Consider the following 23,479-nt stretch of genomic DNA (forward strand, 5'->3'; position numbering starts at 1 on the left):
CAAGGGTAGAGAAGCCTTAGCTTGGGAGTGATCTTTTATGAAGAACCTGCAGGGCCTGAGAGTGATACGGTGGGAGCCTATTAGCCCATTGTGATTGTAGAGTAAGCTAAATAACTTTACGAAGTGAAGTAATATCTTGCCTGTCTCTATTCAATTTACCAGCTGCTCGCAGTAAAGCATAAGTGTGCCATTATTGGAACTGTTGCTGAGAACCTGCACCATCCTGATTGTAATGTTTTGAGATTTCTGGGGTAATGTACAGCCCCAACTTACTGTAGAGAAGCTTGATAATTGCTCAATACCTAATCTAAAATTGTAGTGTATATATATACTGCTTTCATAAATTGCAGGAGTCATCACTGAGTTGCTTACATTTGTGGGAGAAAAGTATTGTTAATGGCAACTGGAACTTGGTACAAGCTAATAATTGAATGAGAAGTAATGTAATGTACTGAATTGAAATTCTGCTAAAAAACCAAAAACATACCAAAGAATTTTATAAATCAGACCGTATTTTTCTAAATTGGGGTAGTGTCATCTTTTTGTGGATGGGCGTTGAGTTAGTATGTGAAGTGTGATACAATCACAACATAATTGCTCTGGAGATTAGTCTTACCCACTCTGTGTCAGGCTACCCTAAGTGGTCTGGTAACCCCAGGTCCAACATAATTGGTGTCCAGCGGTGGGATCAGAGCTTGTGACGCGGTGTGCACCACATGCCTACACCTGGAGTTTTCTCCTAGAGGACTGCCTAATTAATAATTTTTGCTTTTCCAAATTTACTCCTGGTGGTGGGTGGAGGTAACTCTCACTTTACCCTCTTTCTTAACTTCTTCCAAGTGGCTGTCCCTGACTCTAATTGGCAAAATGGAATTTGATCTGGAAGAATTGGAGACCTATACAGTGGCCCAACTCAAGAAATTTTGCCAAAGTATGGGAGTGTTTTTCAAGCGTGGTGCTAAAAAGGGGGAACTCCAAACCAGCTTGAGAGCGTGGGTGGCAGCTCATCCAGATGGGAAGGAGGAGGAAGAAGAGGGGGATCGGGACACTGTCATCGGGGTGGATGGACTGTACCAACCTGAAGTAGGGAACCTACTAACGGGTCCTAGGACACTTTCAAGGGAGGGCAGCAGTGTCTCTGTAAGAAGTTTGACCGAAGCCGAATTAGCTGACCGAAGAGAGAAAAGGCAGTTGAAGTGGGAGCTAGCTAGGTTGGAAAAGGAGAGGGAGGAAAAGAGGATGGCTCATGAGTTGAGTTTCAGAGAGTTAGACCTCAAGGCCCTGCTAATAGGGACTCCCAGTGCTCTTGTTGGTGGCAGCGAATCCAAAGACCTAACCAAGGATCCCAGACCTTATTTACCCAAGGACGTAGTCGCCAGCTACAGCGCAGGGGATGACATTGCAAAGTGGCTGGCTGCCTATGAGGTCTCCTTAAGAGCCCATGGGATATTGGAAAGACACCGGGGGGTGGCTTGTATAAATACATGCCTCCTGCAGGAAGGGATACCCTTTTGGCCCTAGAGCAGGAAGAGCAGACCCACTACACCACCATGAAAGTGGCGCTGATAAAAAGGTTTGGGCTGACCCTGGAAAAATACCGACAGAAGTTTAGGAGTAGTCACAAACTAGGCACACAGAATTGGGTGGATTTCCTAGACTATGCAAAGACGGCTCTAGAGGGTTGGGTGCAAGGCAGCGAGGTAGGGGACTATGAGGGGTTGTATGACTTTATCCTCAAGGAGCACCTACTCGAGAAATGTTTTCCCGAGCTGCGACAACACCTGGTGGACAGCAAGCTGACCAGCACCCGGAAGCTTGCTGAGGAGGCGGACATCTGGGCTAGTACTCGGGTGTCCTCAAAGGGGACTGGAGGGGATTCCCAAAGGACTGGACAGGGCACTCCGCAGAAGACAGAGGGGGGAGATAAAAAGAGGGAGTTCTCAAAAGGTCCCCAAAACAATTTCCAGGGAAAAGGAACAGGATACAGTCCCAAGGCTAACCCATCAAGAAACTCTCATCCTGGCCAAAGTCAGCAGCCAAGGGTTGTCCACTGCTATGAGTGTGGTGAAGTTGGGCACTATAAGGGAGATGTTAAGTGCCCAAAGAGACCACCCCCTCCCACTGGAGGAAAAGCCCCGGGAGTAGCTAGTGTAGTGCTCGGGGAGGAGTTGCCCTTAGATAAGGGGGGGAGTGGGCGGGTGTCACCTTAGTGTCCCTGGGAGATCGGGAGATGGTTCCTAAGATCCAGGTGCCCTCAAATACTACTAAGTATGGGCAATGGGTCACCATCAACGGCCAAAGAGGGGAGGCTCTGAAAGATACAGGAGCCAGTATGACTATGGTTAGAAGTCATCTGGAGTCTCCAGAGCAGGTGATCCACATGTACTCCACCCCGCCGCGATGGCTGACGGCAGAATGGGCCACTACCCAGTGGCCGAGGTTCCATTTGAGTGGGAAGGGGTTGCAGGTCTACTTCGAGTTGCCGTAAGCCCTGCCGTGCCAGTTGATTGTCTGTTGGGGAATGATATGGAGCACAATGCTTGGAAGGAGGTGGAATACCGGACTCATTCTGAGATGCTGGGTACACCTGACTGGGCCTGTGCTAGCACAAGGTCCGCGACTACCCGAAGGGGGAGTTCACTTGGGCTGGAGCCTGGAACAAAGGCACAGCCAGCTGCCAGAAAGGGAAAGATGCGGGGACAGGAGAAGCCTGCCTCGACATCCACGCCCCATGAGACGGATAGGCCACCTGCGGTGGTGGACCAAGAGTCCACAGAGGGGGATGTTATCTCCCTGGAGAACCTACCTATCCCTGCCGAGTGGCATGTGGAGTGAGGGCCTACCAGGGAGGAGTTTTGTAAGGGCCAGAAGGAGTGCCCTACCCTTGAGGGACTGAGGCGACAGGCCGAAGCCCAGGCAGCAGGTAACGTTACGGGGAACTACCATATTTACTGGAAGGATGGTCTCCTCTACATTGAGCCAAAGGCACCAGTGCACAGTTCGTCACGGGCTTTGGTTGTCCCTCAACGTTACCGAGCCTTTCTTTTAGAACTGGCTCATGAGATACCCTTGGCAGGACACTTAGGACAGGACAAGACCTTTGCCCGGCTTGTCCCCCACTTTTATTGGCCTCGGATGAAGGTGGCGTCCGACACTTACTGCCGGACATGTGTGTCTTGCCAAGCCAGTGGGAAAACAGGGGTGAAGCTGAAAGCTCCCCTGGAACCACTTCCTGTCGTTAGCACCCCATTTGAAAGGGTGGGCATCGACATTGTGGGGCCATTGGATCCACCAACTTCAGCTGGTCACAGGTTTATCCTGGTTCTGGTGGATCATGCCACACGGTACCCAGAGGCTATTCCTCTGAGGACCATTACTGCACCTGCAGTGACGAGGGCCCTGATGGGGATCTTTACCCGGGTGGGTTTCCCCAAGGAAGTTGTGTCCGACAGGGGGACCAACTTCATGTCAGCTTACATGCGGGCTATGTGGAAGGAGTGTGGGGTTACCTACCGGTTCACCACTCCTTACCAGCCACAGACCAATGGTCTAGTGGAAAGGTTCAGCAAAACCTTGAAAGGCATGATCAAAAGTCTGCCTGAGAGCCTGCGGAGGAAATGGGACGTCCTCCTACCCTGTCTGTTGTTTTCTTACAGGGAAGTTCCACAGAAGGGAGTGGGCTTCAGCCCCTTCGAGCTTCTGTACGGGCACCCTGTGCGTGGACCTCTCAGCCTGGTGAAAGACGGATGGGAAAAGACTCCCAGGAAGCTTCCCCAGGATGTGGTGAGCTACATGCTAGTCTTCCGGAGCCAAATGGCTAAGTTGTGGAAGCAAGCTTCAGACAACTTGGAAGCCAGCCAAGCAGTGATGAAGGAGTGGTATGACCATAATGCTCACCCTGTGGAGTTGGAGCCTGGCCAGAAAGTGTGGGTGATGGAACCTGGAGAGTTGAGCGCTCTCCAGGATCTCTGGACAGGCCCCTTTGAGGTGATTGAGAAGAAGGGCAAGGCCACCTACTTAGTGGATCTTAAGACCCCTAGGCAGCCCCATCGGGTGCTCCATGCCAATTGCCTCAAACCCCACCATGAGAGGCCCGAGGTCATCTTGATGATGGTGACTGATGGAGCAGAGGAAGAGGATAGTGAACCTCTCCCTGATCTATTTTCGTCTCAGGAAAAGGATGGGTCGGTGGAGGGAGTGATTCTCTCCCCATCCCTAACTCCTGAACAGCGGGAGGACTGCTGCCAGGTCCTGGAGCAGTATTCCTCGCTGTTCTCCCTTATCCCGTGAAGGACCCACCTGTGTACCCATGGCGTGGACACAGGAGACAGCCCACCAGTGAAGTCTAAGACCTACCGGCTGTCAGATAAGGTGAAGGCCAGCATCCACAGTGAAGTCACTAAAATGCTGGAGCTAGGAGTAATTGAACCTTCGAGTAACCCCTGGTCCAGTCCGGTGGTTCTGGTACCAAAAGCTGCCCCACCGGGCACCACTCCAGAACTAAGGTTCTGTGTGGATTACCGGGGACTGGATTCAGTGACCAAAACTGATGCTCATCCGATCCCTAGGGCGGATGAACTCATTGACCGGTTGGGAGCTGCCCAATACTTGAGTACCTTTGACCTCACTTCAGGGTACTGGCAGATCTCCCTTACAGATGGAGCAAAGGAAAGGTCAGCCTTCTCCATGCCTGAGGGCCACTACCAGGTGTGTGTAATGCCCTTTGGGCTTAAGAACGCCCCTGCCACCTTTCAGTGGCTGGTGAACCAGGTCCTCTCTGGGATGGAGGCCTTCTCCGCTGCTTATATGGATGCCATTGCCGTCTTCAGCAGCAGTTGGGAGGATCATTTGTGTCATCTACAAGCTGTTCTCCAGGCCCTGCAACAGGCTGGCTTGACAATCAAGGCCAGCAAATGTCAGATCGGGCAGGGGACGATAGTGTACCTTGGCCACTTGGTGGGCAGGGGAACGGTGCAGCCCCTCCAGGCAAAGATTGAGGCTATCATGGCCTGGGAGCCCCCCAAGACCCAAACCGAGGTCCGAGCTTTCCTGGGCCTCACAGGATACTACCGTCGCTTTGTGAAAGGGTACGGCACCATTGTGGCACCCTTAACTTAACTCACTTGCAAGAAACAGCCCCGACGGGTAGTCTGGACAGAGGCTTGTCAACAAGCCTTTGACACCTTGAAACGGGCAATGTGTGCAGCTCCAGTCTTAAGGGCCCCTGATTTTTCCAAGGAATTCATTGTCCAAACGGACGCATCAGAGCATGGCATTGGGGCAGTGTTATCGCAACTCAGTGGAGAGGGTCTGGATCAACCTGTTGTCTTCCTGTCCAGGAGACTGCTTCCCCGGGAACAGAAGTGGAGTGCAATTGAGCGGGAAGCCTTTGCGGTGGTATGGGCCCTGAAGAAGTTGAGGCCATACCTGTTTGGCTCGCACTTCCTGGTTCAGACCGACCACAGACCCCTTCGTTGGCTGATGCAAATGAAGGGAGAAAATCCCAAGTTGTTGAGATGGTCTATCTTCCTACAGGGAATGGACTTCCGGGTGGAACATCGGCATGGAGTGGACCACGCCAATGCAGACGATCTCTCTAGATATTTCCGCCTTAGTGATGAGAACTCCCATGGGGTTGGGTAAATTTCCCCCCTTTCAGCTGGGGGGGGGGAACGCGTGTTAGACCTGTCTGCTTCTGGGTGTTTCCTACCAATTATTTATTTATTTTGTCCCCTTTGGCCTCCGAGTGTTCCCATTTTTCATGTTCACCAGAATTTTTAGTGTTGTCTAGGGGCTAGGTGTCACCTTTCCCATTGTCATTTTTCTTTAAGGCCTAGTCCCCCTCATAAAAACTGTTGAACACTGACACAAAATGGTGGCTTGCAACTGCCATAATGTTTTTACCTCAGGCCTTGTGGCCATAGGAAACTATGGAGAGGTTCTAGAACCTTCTGGCTGGTTCTGGTAGCCAGAGCCTAGCCTATATAAGGCCAGAACCCGGGCGGCCATTTTGGGATGTGACCAGAGAACTTAAGATAACTGAGGTCAGTAGTGAGGCGACTCTGTTGGGAGGATGGCACACTAGGTGAGGGTAGATCGTCCCTTGGGTTGGCTGCCCCTCTTGAATGACGTATCCCCCTACCTGTTGACCTAGCCCTACCATCGCTGGATTACCCTGGTTTCCTTCGGCCTGTCCAGTGACCCTTTTGAATTGACCTTGAGCCATCTCTGGAGACAGTGCGTGTGGCTGGACTGGGGAACCACAGAAACGGGTGTGGCTGATCCTGTGAAGTCGCCGAGAGTGATGGTGCATCTGCCAATCCCACTACTCCGACTGGCGCGTACTGATTAACAGAAAGGCAAGACCCTATATTACATGCCCAAAACCCAGGTCCCTGTGAGTAAATCAAAGCGGAGCGTAGATCTCACCATAGGGGCTTCGGAAGGCCTTCTGCGAGGTGCTGACTGACACGAGCCGAGCCCCCCCCCCTCACCTTCTCTGCGGGAACGCCCCTGTCGGAACCCTTCAGCTGGGTGAGCTTAGCCGGCAGGGTTTCCATGACAATGAAGGAGGCGGGGAGACGCTAGAGGAGTCTGACTGTGGGCGGGGATCTTCCGGCGTGTGGAGACGGCGAGGAAAAGCCGTCGGGAGAGATGTCTGACGCAGTAAGAACCAGCGGAGCGGAGGCTACAGGATTCCGCTCCAGACAGGAAGGTGAACGAACCCGTCGGGTAGTGAAATCTTCTTCGGCCCCCGGGCAGCGGATCGGACTCGAGGTGGAAGCGGACAGTAAAGTCTACCAAAAGAAAGTAAGCCGGGAGCTCTAGGCTGGAGGGAGGTGAGGAGCGATATTGGGACTGACGCGGGACAGCGTTATTGGCCATGAGTTCTCACCCAGGCTTCATGACATTCCTCCTTTAATGAAACTGCGGAATTGATACTACACCTTAAGAACGAGACTTACTGATCACAGTGCCTTCCCTAATTAAGCGTGGACATCTGCGGGGGGAGAACTGATCGAGTGAAGGTTTAGTTTACCACTAAAGGTAGCCAGGGGAATGGGACTGTTTCAAGGGTAGAGAAGCCTTAGCTTGGGAGTGATCTTTTATGAAGAACCTGCAGGGCCTGAGAGTGATACGGTGGGAGCCTATTAGCCCATTGTGATTGTAGAGTAAGCTAAATAACTTTACGAAGTGAAGTAATATCTTGCCTGTCTCTATTCAGTTTACCAGCTGCTCGCAGTAAAGCATAAGTGTGCCATTATTGGAACTATTGCTGAGAACCTGCACCATCCTGATTGTAATGTTTTGAGATTTCTGGGGTAATGTACAGCCTCAACTTACTGTAAAGAAGCTTGATAATTGCTCAATACCTAATCTAAAATTGTAGTGTATGTATACTGCTTTCATAAATTGCAGGAGTCATCACTGAGTTGCTTACATTTGTGGGAGAAAAGTATTGTTAATGGCAACTGGAACTTGGTACAAGCTAATAATTGAATGAGAAGTAATGTAATGTACTGAATTGAAATTCTGCTAAAAAACCAAAAACATACCAAAGAATTTTATAAATCAGACCGTATTTTTCTAAATTGGTGTAGTGTCATCTTTTTGTGGATGGGCGCTGAGTTAGTATGTGAAGTGTGATACAAGCACAACACAATTGCTCTGGAGATTAGTCTTACCCACTCTGTGTCAGGCTACCCTAAGTGGTCTGATAACCCCAGGTCCAAAAGGGGGTCATTACTATATCGACCACCAGGGCCAGTGGGCGCTTTTTTGGAATCCTGTGGTGATGCTTTGGCAGATAGAGCATTACGTTTTTCCAGCTACCTGCTACTGGGGGATTTTAATATCCATCTCGATCTCTTGGAGTCGGCTGATTCTGCAACTTTTCTGGATATCCTCCAGCTAGCCCAGCTCTCCCAATGGGTGACAGATCCGACCCATCAAGGGGGTCACACTTTAGATCCTTTCTGTGCCAACTTCCCCTTGTTGGTCAGGAAGCCACTCTTGGTCGCCTGGTCGGATCACTTTCCTATATTCTTTTCATGGGCCGTCCAGCGACAGCTGCAAATAGCTAGCAGTCATCGCGCCCCCACTGCCAGGAAGTTGGATGCAGGGATACTAAGTTGTCATTTGGCTGCTTCTCGTCCTCTCCTTTTGGGCGATCTAGAGGATAATGTTACCATATTCTCCAACTGAATCAGGGGTTCGGTCACTGCCCTCTCTGCCCCTGGTCATCGCAAGCTAGGGAGAGAGGCTCCCACTAAGCCTTGGTTTACCCCGGAGCTGAAGACGCTTAAGCATGCCTGTAAGGTCTTGGAGAGAGCGTGGCGGTCTAGTGGCTATTGCCCCATCGCTAAACAGGCTCTTAGAGTCAAACAGAAAATCTATTATTCAGCTATTGAGCTAGCCAAAGGCCAGCATTTTGCTACCCGCATTGATCGGGCTAATAATAATCCCAAAGAAATCTTTGCTATTGTGCAGAGTTTTGTAACTCCCCGCGCCCAGGAGGCTGTTGTTCCCTCTTCTGACATCTGGTGCAATACTTTGGCAAAGCATTTTAGGGATAAGATTGTGGACATACAAGAATCATTTCTGATTACCCCTAAGCGGACTTTGATTGTCCTGGCGGGGAGACAGGAGAGAGATTCCGACCATCTTTTCCCAGCTTTCAGTCCGGTGGACTTATTGTCCTCGCTCAGAATTCTCGGAGCATTGAAATCGGGCTCGCCTAAGGACCCCTGTGAGGCTATGGCTCCTGGCCGAGGTGTCTGATACGATCAACCCAGAAGTTGACCTAGTGGTTATTCAGTCGCTTCGTGAGGCCTGTGTTCCGCCTTCATGGAAGCAGGCTCTTATACTGCCTCTTCTTAAGAAGCCGACCCTTGAACCGCTACTTCCTGCCAATTACCGGACTATCTCGCTCTTGCCAAGTTTGGCTAAAGTTTGCGAGAAGGCCGCTACGTCTCAGCTCACCAACTATGTCGAGAAGGCGGGTTTGTTGCATCCTGCGCAATTGGGGTTTCGTGCTTCTTACAGTACGGAGTCAGCATTATTGGAGGTGGCGGAGGCAATACGCGACTGTCTGAATGCCGGTGGGAGAGCAGCCTTGGTTATGCTGGATCTCTCTGCGGCATTCGATACGGTGCCCCACTCTCTCCTCCTCGCTCGTTTAACAGAAATCTGCATTGTGGGCTCAGCATGGAGTTGGGTCAGATCCTTCTTGGAGGACAGATCACAGGAAGTATGGCTGCCCCCTTGCGCCTCGGCGCCGACACCGCTGTCCACTGGCGTTCCGCAGGGGTCCTCACTTAGCCCCCTGCTTTTTAACATCTATGTGACCCCACTGGTTTATCTGGCGGAGTCCCTGGGGGCTAAGGTGATGGCCTATGCCGATGATACACAACTCCTGTTCTCTTGGAGACGGGGTGATGACTCGGTCAGTGTGGTGCAGCACTGTCTCTCATCTGTGTTTCGTTGGCTGGCAAACGCACAATTGAAGTGCAATGAAGAAAAGTCGGAGGTACTCCTGTTCAGCTCGTTTCCAGAGGATTTCAGGGCCAAGTTGTGGCCACCTGACTTTCCCCGCCCTATGACAGGGAAGGGCCTCGCCAAAAATTTGGGGGTTGGGTTCGAGGAAAACCTAAACTTTTCTACCCATGTGAAGAAGCTTACAGGGACATGTTTTGGTACCCTGAAAATTCTGAGAAAGTTTCTCCCTCTCTTGCCAGGTGGTGCCAAAGAGACGGTTGTCAGGGCCCTGATCCTTTCCTGCCTAGATTATGCTAACGCCCTCTTGGTGGGCTGTCCGGGATATCTGACAAAGAAACTGCAGGTAGTTCAAAATGCGGCAGCCAGATTACTTCTGGGACTCTCTCCAAGTCAGAGTGTTCGGATCCATCTATGTCACCTGCATTGGCTCCCAGTTGAGTCCCGTCTTAAATTTAAAATGCTGTCCATTGTCCATCGGGCCCTATATGGGCTTTGCCCGCTCTACCTGCAGAACCGCTTCGTCTTTTATAAACCTTCTAGACAACTGCGATCCTCTGAGCAGCTTCTAATACAGAACGCTCGCTTTGACCGCCATAGGTTGGGCGGGAGCTCTTTCACTCGCAAAGCAGGCCTAGCTTCGAATGCGCTTCCGCTGGCACTTCGGAGGTTGCAGGACCCTGTGTCCTTTAAAAAGAAACTAAAAACGTTGCTTTTTTGAGTTCCTCTGATTGGAGCGTTGAATTCTTTCTGGAGTCAGCGCCGGGATATTTGAGTAGCTGTGAGCTCTACAAATTTACTATAACATAACATAACATTGATGGTATTTCTGGCTGGTTCTCCTATCTTATTTCTCAAAGGTGACAGCACATGTAGACTTCCTTAGAAGTACTTACGTCAAATGGGTCAAGATAGCGTAAAGCTATGGAGTTCGCTCTTGAGATGCTCCTTCTCCAACGAAAATCAAGAAGTCATTTCTGTCCCTGCGCATTATACAAAAGGAATGAACTCAGCCCCCTCCTAAATGTATCACATGACAAATTATTTCGCTTTAAATCTTCCTTGCTTCTGGTGACCATGGAGTGTAGATAGGCCAGGCACAGACAATATCATCCCCTCTCGCTTCTCAGACTGTTCAAAGACATTCCAGTTAACTCCTTAAACTAAAATAATGATGGTAAATACTTGATATCTGCAATGGGATGAGAGCATACTGTTCTGGCACACACAAATATACATTTAATTAATTCTTCAATAGCTGAAGGTTTTGAAGCAGTAAATAACTTCTAACTCTGGGCCTACAGTGTAGACAACTTTAGCAACACACAGTTACATTAAAATTAATATAATATAATTCTGCATATAGGCATACAAAAATGATGGTGTTTTCTAATACATAGGAATCCTACTTAAAATATACAGAATGACTCTATGTTTACGATGTTGAATAAAATGTATTCCATAAATGTGGAGCACTGCACATGCTAAAATATAGATAAACGTGGTTAACCTTCAGTATAATGCACCCCTACAATGTGGAGTGCTGTATTTGCTCTATCAAAATCAAACAATGTGCAATCTCTGTAGATTAGGATTTAATCAGATCCTGAAAATCCAAAAAAGCTTTCCAGAGATGCAATCTACTCTTTCATTCTATCTAGAAAATTTAAATTCTGGGATACTAGGAGAAATTTTTGATACAATAGCTTTCAGGAGGTGTAGAACATGTATTTATACCAATAACTTTAAGAATTTGAAGAAACCAACCACAACAGAAATTAACTTTGCTGATTGATGTAAATTCACGCCTTCAGGCAGGCCTTAGGAACATTTCATCTTGGATGAACAAAAACATGCTCAAACTCAATGGCAGTAAAACCGAGGTTCTGATCGTAGGCCCCGACCTGAACCTCTGGAATTCCAGACACTGGCCATCTGAAATGGGCCCCCTGCCTATACCATCGCACCAGGTCCGTAATTTGGGCTTTATCATTGACAGAGAACTAACCATGGAGTCCCAGGTGAACGCTCTCTCAGCCACCTGTTTCACAATCTTAAGATGGCTCAGAAAGATCATATGGATGCTCCCTGGTGACACTCAAAAGACAGTGATCAACGCATTAATTACTTCCCGCTTGGACTACGGGAACGTCCTTTATTTGGGGGCATCTCAGGCAATTATAAGGCGCATCCAACTGATACAGAATGCGGCAGCTAGGCTGCTCTGTAAATGCAATAGGAGAGATCGTATGTCCAGCCACCTAAAGGCACTCCACTGGCTAAAAATCGAAAACAGGGTCAAATTTAAGACTCTCAGCCTCATGCACAGGATAAAGTGGGGCAAGGCTCCCAAATATCTTCAGACCCTGGTGCACACCTATTCAGACTGAAGATCCAAAAAATTAGGGTATTTAGCAGGGACAAAGGAAAGTCCTCTTTGGAGGAGTGACGACTCACATTCAGTGAGTACGTGATTCGAAATATTAAAGATGGGTATCAGGTTGTGGACACAGTTAGGAGTTACCATTGGTAGAACTTGTGCCTCGTCTGGCGTTCCCCAGGGGGATTCTGCCATCTCTGTTGTTGTTTCACTTTGCCTCTCTTTGGGGGTTCTGGGTTGCCTCTGGATAAAAAATGAGAGGGGTTGCGTTGATTACCACTTGTTCCTTCACCTGTATCTGAATTGTCAGATGAGTCAGCTGATGAGTCTGTGAATCCAACCACTGTGTTCCTTTTATTGAAACGTCCCCAGGGTCTGGGGTTCTGCTGGTGTGGATTGAAGTTGCGGTTAAGATAAAAATCTTTTTGCAAATAGGGATAGGTGCGTTCCAAGGAAAAGAATTTGATGTCCTTCTTTACCTTGTTGGATTTTTTGTTCTGTTCTATCCGATGAAATTCGGCAACAGTTTTATCAATTTTCTCCAAGAGAGACTTTGTATCAACAATAGTTTTATTTTCACCATTGGTTATTAATTCCTTCACTCAAGACTTCCTCAAGACACCACTTGCGCCGATATCCCCTCACGCCTACGCGTTTTTAACCAATTTAACCACTTTTACAGACAATACAGTTATCAGTCACTGAAACACCTTCACTGTCCATATTAAGTCTCCACCGATTGGATCAGAGTTATTAGTGCACATCACCAGCACTGTAGTCCACGTGACTTGCTTGACCAATACGTCGTTGTTCACTGGTCTCACTCATGTCACCAAGTTTTTAAATCTTATTCATTGTATGTTTTGAATATCTTCTTTTTCTCCCCCCTTTTAGGCATTTAGAGGCTTAATTAATCTAAGGCTTTTCATTGTATTTGTCCTGATGATGGTCCCTGATACTTTATAGGGGTCCGAAACGCCGTCGACTATTTATGCACTTGAACTGAAATGTGATTACTACTGAAATGTCTAGTGCATTTATGTTATACTCTGTACAATTGTACTATTTATAGAGTAACGCTGTTTTGCCTTACGAAGCCCTTCTCTGCTGTCTACATCACCACTTGTACTCGCTCTGTCAGTACTGGACACAGGCTTGTTGTCCACTTTGGTTGATTGTTGGAAGGTATTCTCTATGTGATTTCAATACATAAATACTGAGTAAAATCTCTGGAAGACCCCTGTCCGGCTGGACATGTCTGTCCTATAAATATAGATTGACTCTGTCTATATGTTATTCGTTCATTATTACTTTTGCTTGGGACCATTGTTGTTTTTCAAAAGTATGCTCCCCATGGTCCCGACAGACTAAACTGGGGTCCCTTGTTGCTATAAAATAACCTGGAACACAACTTAGTAATATCATGAATATACCACTGCTCAATTCGCACTGTGAAATAAGATGTTGTTTATCCCATGGGGGTGGACAGTTAGCTAATGCAATAACCCTTTTGATAAGGGTAGGCAGTAAGATAACGCATTAGCTCTTTGGTACTCTTAGCACTATCCTTTTTCAGGAAACTCGGTGATGAGGACAAGGCGCAAGAGAGTGGTTAAAAGGTTTTGTTTGTTAAATTAACTATAATGCAGTAGACAAGGAATAATTAACAATATCATTCCCCCTTAGTGTTCGTCGTATTAAATGCGAATGCGACAGTAGTTCTGGGGAGGTGCCACGCCACTAAGCAGTCAACTATTGATGCGCACTAGTGAGGTTTTAACTGGGTGCCTGATACGAACGATTGTGGTGACAATAGATAGTGCTCTGTGATAAGGAGATCTTCTAAGCTTTTACTAATAGCCCACACTGCGTGTAAATAACAAACTTTATTAACAGCTAGAGCTCAACCAACGCAGGTAATTAGTGTCCTGTTGAATAGTTTTCCACATAAACCTTAATTGCATGACACAACCCGCGTTTTGGCAGGTGTTTCTATGTACACCTTGATGTACAACATGACCCGTGTTTTTGCAAGTAGGTTGTATTAATCACAATATTTCCTTAAGAATATTGTTTTTGACAGAAAGCTGTTTGATTGACAACTTCACCAGCTTTTATCGACAACAGTGTCTCGTTGATTACATTTCTTAGAGGCTTGAGGTCGCATAATGTGACTGTTTTTTTGGGGGGGAACTCAGGCTATTCAATACGAACTTTATTGGATATGTGTGTGAATACATCCGGACCGCCTTGAAACTACATTTCCCAAGCTCCCATGCGAGCGGAGCACCCACGTGACACGCGTCCTACCTTCCGGCCGCAGTAAACAAAAATGGTGCACCAACAATGCCGTTTACCTCCCAGTCAGCTCGGAGGGACTCCAAGAAGAACCGACGGACAGGTTGGTGCCCGTAGCTTTGCACTGCGTTTTACAACTTGAAAGCACATGATAACACGCAGGGCATAGCCTTTCTTCATGTACTTTTTATATTTCGGATACGAAGAAAGTAGAGACATGCCGCCGCATGAAGAGCATGGCTATGTAGAGTAATGTTTAGTTGGGAGATGAGTAGAGAGAGACCGGGTAGCCACGAGCACGGGTCTTTTTTGCCTTTTAACAACGAAGGCAGTGAAATATCTCGAAGTGTTGGACTAAGTAGATTAGTAATTTATAGAGGGAGAGAGACCGGGTAGTTACGAGCATGGGACTTTCGCAGTGAAATCCAGCGCTACGAGAAGAGCTGGTTCGCAGCACCATATAGATTGGTTTTATACCGGTTGGGTACGTGTCTCTGAACTACATTTCCATCTTAATAGAGTCTCTTAAGAAAGTAGTCGAATAACATCCGACATCTCGTCTGCCTCTTAGCAATGAAGGCAGTGAAATACCGCGAGGTGTTGAAATACATAGATCAGTAGTTTTTAGAGGGAGAACAACCTGGCAGTCACGAGCACAGGACTTCCGTCTCTTTTACAACAAAGGCTGTAAAATCCTGTGCTATGATAGGAGTTGGTTCTCAGTACCATGTAGATCGGTTATAGACTGGTTGGGAACGTGTCTCTGAGCCACATTTCTATTTTAACAGAGCCACTTGAGAAGTAGTCTAACAATACCTGACATATCTGACATAGTACTTTGTTTTAAGAGTCCCTATACTAGGATTTACTATACATCTACTAGAAGATGGTAGGCATTTACGTCATCTAAGAGATACATGATTTACTGTCCTTTTGTTTTTAATAGAGCGGGGCTCCACTTACCTGAGCTGCAGCCATGTGAGGCGATGCTTTATCCTCCTACCAAATAGGTAAGCGGATCTACACCTTCTAAAAAAATGGGCCTTTGTCTACTCGCCTGTATGACAAATAAGTAAGTGAAACAGCATGTTCAGCTACTACCAGATGTACATATTACTGATGACATCTTTGTTCTTTTTCTTTCTTTTCTCCTTACGTCCTGTCCTTGGCATAACTACTCTTCTGGTTTGAATACTCAGTTCTCTGGAGGAGATTTTCCATGACCTAGGATGACCAGGTGACATGGTTACCAATTTTTATCATTTTCACGTTGTTGCAGTAGCTAATACATGGTCCTGACGAAAGCAGTGGATAAATAGTATCCACATGTGCTGAAACATGTTGACCTATGATTTTGAATAGCAGTCATTTGGTGAATCTGCTGGTATTTTGCACTGTTTTAAAAATTTGGAAGATTTGAGAGATACTAATAAATTTCTTTTTTTCTCTCTTCTCTCCAATTTTATACACTTCACTATTTTTCACTTTCACTCATTCACGCACTGCAAATCAGTTACCCTGACACACATTCTTTCTGGTACTCCCTATTACTAAATTCCATTCTCAATTGTTTAGCAGCAGCCACCCTAACATCTAGTGGCTGCGAGCATATTCTCCTTGGTGTGAGGAGAACCCATATGATGACAAGGGCGGTACCGAACGGGAACTGATGGGTACTTTTTATACCCTGGTGATATCATGCTGTGCCTCTGGTTTACACGGGTACATACTTTTTTTCACTATTTAGTTGTGTCTTGAACAGGTTGTATAGTTGATTCTTCAGACCCATAGACATTTTGTGTTCTTGTAAGTGTATCCCTTGGGGGTTATGTCTATGTTTTGGTCTTTAAACATGCCCTGAGACCCTCTTTCAAACCTATGTTACTGACCGTCCATAGGTGACATTTAACTTTCATGGTTCTGGGAGTGTGGTAGGCACCATATACTATTGTCTTGCAGGAAAGTTAAAAATGCCAGTTAGGAGCTAACCTACATCACCATGTTTTTGGGTTCAGAGCACATGCACTGGCACCTGGTTAGTAGAGTCTCAGTGCACAGATTCAAAAAAACAGCAACATCAGTTCACAAAAAATGGGGGTTACCACACAAAAAGAGACACTTTCTCACACACATCATTGAACTAGACAGTTTTATCTCCCATTATGCAATGTTAGAGTGTAAATCTGGCTACATACTTGTGTATCCATTGCACTCTGATTTTCTGGTCGCCACAGACAATATTTTGTTGTGGGCACCACCACCCAATAACGTGCGCCGAGCAGTATGTGGGGAACAAGTAAAAGGGCATAAGGGAGTTGGGGCCATTGGAGGAGACAAAAGACGTTGGCAATACAATAATTATCGAGTAGGGAACTCTTAAAAGTTGTATATGATAAAAAAGCAAAGTGTCGCTATAAAACTAAGGGCTAGATGTAGGTAAACTACATTTACCGTTTCTAAAATACCAAATTTTACCGATTCGGTATTTTAGAATCGGTAAATGCTATGTAGCTAATTACTTGGTAAGTATTACCGAATCGGTGCAATTCGGTATTTACCGAATCGGTAAATACCGATTTGGTAATTCCCATTCATGAATAATAGGAATTACCGAATCGGTATTTACAGATTCGGTAAAAGGGGGGAAACATTCAAGGGTGGCAGGGTGTCACTTTGACACCCTGTTGCACCCCTGAATTGTGCATGGGTGCGCATGTGGCACACATACATGCCCTAAGGGCATGTATGTCTGCCACATGGCACGGTTATTAAATGCAAAAACTTGCTTTTTTTAGGGTTTTCGTAATTTACCACCAACTTGTAGTTGGTGGTAAATACCGAATCCTTACAGGTGAAAAGCACTCACTTGAGTGCTTCCTACATTTCAGATTCGGTAATTTACCGAATCGGTATTTAAGAATTCGCTAATTTACCAAATTCTTAAATACCGATTCGGTAAATTACCGAATCTGAAATGTAGCCACCTACATCCCAAATGCCTAATACCGGTCGGTAACGGCCGAAATTCGGTCATTTCGGCCGTTACCAACCGGTATTAGGGTTCCTACATCTGGCCCTAAAGGTTAAAGTGAAGCTATTCTAACTTGTGGTTATAACACCTCAATGTGCGTTTAAAGAAACGACAGAAGCTCACCTAAAAACCACCATTAAAGTGCAGCTATGGTAAAGAAAAAGTGTTTTTTAGGTAAAACCTAAGAACCACAGAAATTTACAAGGTGTGGTTAAGAGACAATCCATTACTTGCAAAAGAGCCATACAAATCATCACTGATTGCATGAAGCAATTACTTTACACAGGCAACCAACTTTCCTGAGAGTCAACATAGTGGTTCAGTGTGTTTTCACCTTGCTGCACCGATTTAGCGCACTTGCATCCAAGTTGTGGTTAAATATGTTTTGTTAAAAAAAATACACATGAAAAATGCCAGTGTCTAAGCTGGCGTGTATGATAGGCTATTTGTTACTTTTGTTGAGGGAGAGTAGGGGCATCATGACTCGCTCCACCTCTTGTGAGTCATGACCCCTCTCCACACCTAACAATAGTAATAACTAGCATATTACATTTGTACATACTACATTTTTCCCTATACTTGGCCCCATTCTTTATCATAGGGAGAAGCCACATTTGGGGTGAAGATCTCGTCATGGTAAAATATAGGGAAAAAAATTAAGTTTATTTTAAGGTCACTATTAATGTAAATTGATTTAATACATTTATTTTAAATGAAGAACATAATAAAAAATACTATAGCACTATTACCTTAATTTTGAATTACATCTTTTATAAATGGAAATAAATTGAATGTAAAAAAAAATCCGAAATTTGAAATAAAAAATAAATTCCTATATATGAGGTTTTATCTTAATTACCTACCGCCATCATTTCCCAGGGAGGAAGTTGCAGTACCACTGGTTAGCCATGTTTGGAGCTGGACTTACTACTCACTTTTTATAGTAACTCGGATTTAATGACTAAGCAAAAAAAAGTAGTAAACTTACACAAAAGTGTAAATTACTCAAACCTGTAAGTTACTTTTGTGAATCAGGGCATTTTTGAACGGCCAAAAATAGTAAAGTTACTCAAAAGCGTAGGTTACCTAAGTGAATCAGGCCCAATAAGCACATAAGATACGTTCAGCTGGCAAGTACGCACTGCAGAATTTAGCAAACTAAGTAGGGCACAGCAAGGCATACACATTTTTGACGTGAATCAACTTCTAAGGATGAAACCAAATGAGTAAACAGACGCTTTGTAGCATCTAAAAACATTTGCCTCATAAGAACTCCTGTTCTCATGGAAATACCTAGGACATCCTAAGAACTCAAAAATAGCTTGTGGTTTTGCGAAGCATTCTCAGTATCATGCCTTACCTTAAAGTCTTTTGATAGTTTGTGGGCTTTAACACACCTGGACCTTAAGGCTTTGCTAAGCAGTGCCATTATATCCTGTCTCCTGCCAGTCACAGCAAGCTCCTGAACGCTCCAGGTAGGTGGCATCTAGTTACTGAAAGCAAGAACAGAAATGTATAGGTGCTGTTAATGACTCTGCTAATAACTACAGAAAGAGAAAGGTCATGTACAATGAAAACTAAGACTTTCTCACCTGAAAAAACTTTTGGCAAATGGTTTCTTTAGAACTCATGTGAAGAAAAAGAATATTGTAAGAATAGGATAAGATCAGGATTCAGTAACCAACCATAGAAATAGTACAAGTTAGTATCCAGAGCATTGTCTGTGCCAGACATGGCTTATCGAGAAAGAAGGGACTCGCATTCGAGAATAGAAGGTAAACACATGCACCACATGCTTCTTAGCCGATCATAAGACCTTGACTGTGCACAGATGAAAAAGTAAAAACATAAGTAAAAGTATGAAACTAAAAGCATAAACTGAGTAAGAAATTGAACATTGCTTGATGTTCTTCCATCAAACACAAAATAGCAGAAACATGGGTGTAGTTTGTTTTTTAGGACATTGACATCTTAATTTTTTGTATCATGGTTTACACATACTTAATACAGAGTGAATTCAAGGTCGCAACATAACATATATATGCTACAGTTTGTGAAATATAACAGTTACATAGGTGACAGATGGTCATACAATGGGTCCTTTCAATCTTGGCATGGCTAATCATATGGTAGAAACATGTTGACCAACCCACCATTACACATATAGAGATACTTTGGTCGTAACTCCCCTTCCAGTATCTCGTTTTCTGTTTTCTAACATTGTCCAGTTGCTTCAAAATAAAATTCATTTTTCAAGTCAAACCAGGACAATTTTTAACATTTATTTTTTCACCTACATTCACAACCTGCTCCACTGTACTACAGGTGTCGAAGCACACCCTGGTGATGCTAGGCCACCAGGGTGGACCCCGATGATGAAGCATGTCACCACTAGGTTGGTGAGAGAGGGGTTTCTAACAAAAGGATGAATCCTTCCTTTCCATCATTGAAAAAAAACACATTAGGAAACTTTTAGCTTTACTTCGGGTGATACTCCTCCATTTGTTTTTCTGAATCCTTGACCAGGGGAATAGGAGTATTCTCCGTTCACCAAGGGTGAACAGCATCCCTTGCTCTCTTCCTTGTTTTCCAGTAATCATATAAACCAACATAATTTTAGGTTAACAGACCCAAAACCCCCCCCCATTGTTCTATTAGTTGAAGTTAATTTAGGTGTGTCCCCACTCCGCATTCGTGACCAATAAGTACGAAACTGTGTTCCCGTCCGGGTGACCATCTCATGTATTCCAGCATGCCATATTATTAATGTAGTTTATAGTGTGCTCGGGGTACTAGACGCATGATCTGTAGTTATACTTTTGAGTGCCTCCAGCATTATGTCCCATTTTATGGATATTTGCTTTTTACAGAGACCACGTGCCTCTTCGCGGCGGATGGCTGCACTTTCAGCTGCTCCCCATCGTAGCACTTCACTGTGCCATGTATGTGTAGTAGGTGCCCTCTTAGATTTCCACCTCATTGTGATGGATCTTTTCACTAATATAAGTGCCAAATCAAGAAAGCGGAGTTGGACCTTGTGGGAGGACGATCACTTACGAAGACCTAGTAAACATTCCAAAATTGAGTCTTCGATACCCATTCCTGTGACTGAGTGTATATGTTGGCGGTCGCTACCCAGTATTCCCTCAGTTGTGGACATGGCCATATCATGTGAATTAAATCCGCCTCTTCCAGTGGGACAATTTTGCTGTGTGTGGGGATACATTTTCTGTAAGCGGTGCGGTGTAAGGTAAGCCTTGTGTAGTATCATGCAATGTATGAATTTAAATGTTGCATTCCTGGTCACTTTTTTAGGATATTCTACTACGGAAGTTCATTTCCTGTCAGTTATATCATGTCTGGTATCTACCACCCACTTAGCTTTCAGGGTATCCAGAGGTATTGCTGCGTGAGCACGTATCCCTACTTACAGCCATTTAATGAGTTGACTACCTCATCTCATATAGTATAATGCTTTAACTAGCTAATTTGTTTGGAGTTCTGCCCTTTGAGGGGCCTAGTGTGTTTTCACATAGTGTAAGATCGACGCATGGAGCATGTATAGATGGTTCAGGACCCCGTTTTCCCGAACAAAATTATCATGATCCATTAACATTCTGGCATTGAAAAAAGCCCCAATCGTGTCCACACCCTCTTTTGACCATGCCCAGAGCCTGTGTGACATAAGCCTACTAGTGTGAAATGGGATGCTGTCTGCATAAGGAGGGCAAGTGGACGTGTCCTGCAGTGTTCTCTTCCAGCAACGTAGCGCCATTTGCATTAGGGGTGGTGCGTCCAGTGGGATCTTGGCCTTTGGTAATAGTAAAGTGTGAAGTGCTCCTTGTTCAATGCAGGTCGCTATGTAGCCTATTTCTTGCAGGTTGCTGCCTGCAGTCCAGTATGATAGCCACTGCAATTGGCATGCATAGTAATATGCTCGGAACTCCTGCACTCCCAGGCCCCCTCCACTTGTTCCCAGTTGTATCTTTTTAAGGCTGATCCTCTTTCTACCCGGTCCCACAATTAATTCCAAAAGTGCAGTATCTAGGGCCAGATGTAGGTAGGACTCAGTTACCGATTCTTAATTACCGAATTTTACCGATTCGGTAATTAAGAATCGGTAAATAAGAATGGAGGACAAGTAGGAACATCCAGATGTTCCTTTTACCGAATCGGTAAAAATCTGTATTTACCAATTCGGTAAATACCGACCGGTAATGCCCATTCATTCCTATGGGCTTTGCAGCCCATAGGAATGAATGGGCATTACCGATTCGGTATTTACCGAATCGGTAAATACCGAATTCCACAAGGGTGCAGGGGGTGTCACTTTGACACCCCCTGGCACCCCCAAAAGAGGCTCGGGTGCCATGTGGCAGGCATACCTGCCCTAAGGGCAGGTCTGCCTGTCATATGGCACAGGTGTGCATGCACACATGTGCATGCACACCGGAATTGGTATTTTACCATCAAATATATTTGATGGTAAAATACAGATTCGGTAAGGGTTGTGGGACTCAGAAGAGTCCCACCTACATATCAAATTTATCGAATAGGTAAAAATACCGATTCAGTATTTTACAGATTCGGTAAATTTACCGATCGGTAAATTTACCGAATCTGTAAAATATGTGGCCCTACATACCATTTCGTAAATACCGGTCGGTAACGGCCGAAAATACCGATTTTCGGCTGTTACCGACCGACCTACATCCGGCCCCTAGTGTTTTAAAAAGGGCCGGGGGGATTATGATCGGGAAATTTGTGAAATAATATAGGAGTCGAGGGAGGACCACCATCTTGGACATTGCCACTCAACCCATCATGGAGAGTGGAAGCAAAGTCCAGAATGCTATGCTGGAGCGTAGTCCTTGTATGGCCTTATTCAGATTGCCCTCTAACATATACATTGGCGACCAGTAAATTTGGATGTCCAAATATTTAAAGGTGGTGTGGGCTACCGGGATTCTATATAGCCCAAAGTCAATCGCTTCAGGGCAAGTATGTTGTTGAAAGAAAAATGCTTCAGACTTTGATTCATTTATAGTTAATCCGGATATATTTGCAAACGAGGCAAATATTTCAGGTATCGGATCCAAGGTGTCCAGGAGGTTCCTCGCGTAAATTATTATGCCATCTGCATATGCAGATATTAAATGTGTGGTGTTGGCGGATACTATCCCCACATGCAGCGCCTCATGTCTTAATCAGAGTGCTAGTGGTTCTAAGGCCAGTACGAACAATAATGGGGAGAGTGGACAACCGTGACGGGTACCTCTGTATACAGGATATTCCTTTGATATGTGTCCACCTGTCCTTACTTGAGCAGTGGGAGCATCGTATAATAAGCGTATCTAGTGAAGGTATCCTGGGGGGAGCTCAAATCTCTCAAGAGCCCGGAACATGTAGTCCCACGATAAAGTATCAAACGCCTCTCTGAGGTCGAGTGCTATACAACCTGCGTTAACTAAGTGATCCGGGTTGGTTGACATCATATGGTGGCGCCTCCGTATGTTTAAGGACGTATTACTTGCAGGTATAAATCCGCATTGGTCTGTGTGTATTAATTTGTGTCAATGAGGAAGGAATCTATTAGCTAATATTTTACTTAATATTTTATATTCGGTTACTAATAGTGATAGTGGACGATACCCCGTGATGTCCGAGGTGGCTCTTCCTGGTTTGGGGAGTGTGACCACTAGTGCCTGTTTAGTGGAGTCAGGGAGCCTGCCCAAATCTAGTGATGTTTTGTATAGGAATTCTAGTTAAGGAATCAAAATTTCTGAGTAGGTAGCGTAAAATTCTATTGTCAAACTGTCCAGTCCCGGTGTCATATTGCGTGGTAATCCTTTTATGGCGGCTTTTATTTCCATGCACGTTTTTGGACCTTCCAAACCATCCCTGCAGCCTGAAGGGATCTGGGTTTATGGCATGTCTGCCAAGAATGTGTCTATCATGGTAGCATTCAAAGGGGCCGGACTACTGTATAGGGCAGTGTAGTATGCAAGGAAGGAATCATTGATCTCTTGTTGCGTACAAACCATGTTTCCCCCGGATAGGGATATTTGACTTATCACAGTAGGCGGAGGATCAACTTTCAGTATCTTTGCCAATAATGTCCCTGCTTTGTCAGCATCTGTGTGCTGCAGTTGTGTGTACGCTCTATAATCTATGACTCGCACTTTGTTTACAAGACTCCTGCTTTTCCTTTGACAGTGTAGGCCAGGGACATCAGATGCACCACAGGAGGTGGAGCCAGCATTGTGGGAGGCAGG

General features: G+C 45.5%; 1 long non-coding RNA gene across 1 annotated transcript in view; it reads right to left on the reverse strand.

Moving 5' to 3' along the window:
- LOC144819474 (uncharacterized) overlaps nucleotides 1–23,479 on the reverse strand; it is an 85,562-nt gene that overhangs the window by 33,386 nt on the left and 28,697 nt on the right. The window contains exon 2 of the long non-coding RNA XR_013607390.1: nucleotides 18,565–18,697. This is a non-coding gene — a long non-coding RNA (uncharacterized LOC144819474). The remainder of the gene's footprint in view (nucleotides 1–18,564; nucleotides 18,698–23,479) is intronic.

Source organism: Lissotriton helveticus, chromosome 2_1 (assembly GCF_964261635.1).
Source record: "Lissotriton helveticus chromosome 2_1, aLisHel1.1, whole genome shotgun sequence".
NCBI classification, from domain to species: Eukaryota; Metazoa; Chordata; class Amphibia; order Caudata; family Salamandridae; genus Lissotriton; species Lissotriton helveticus.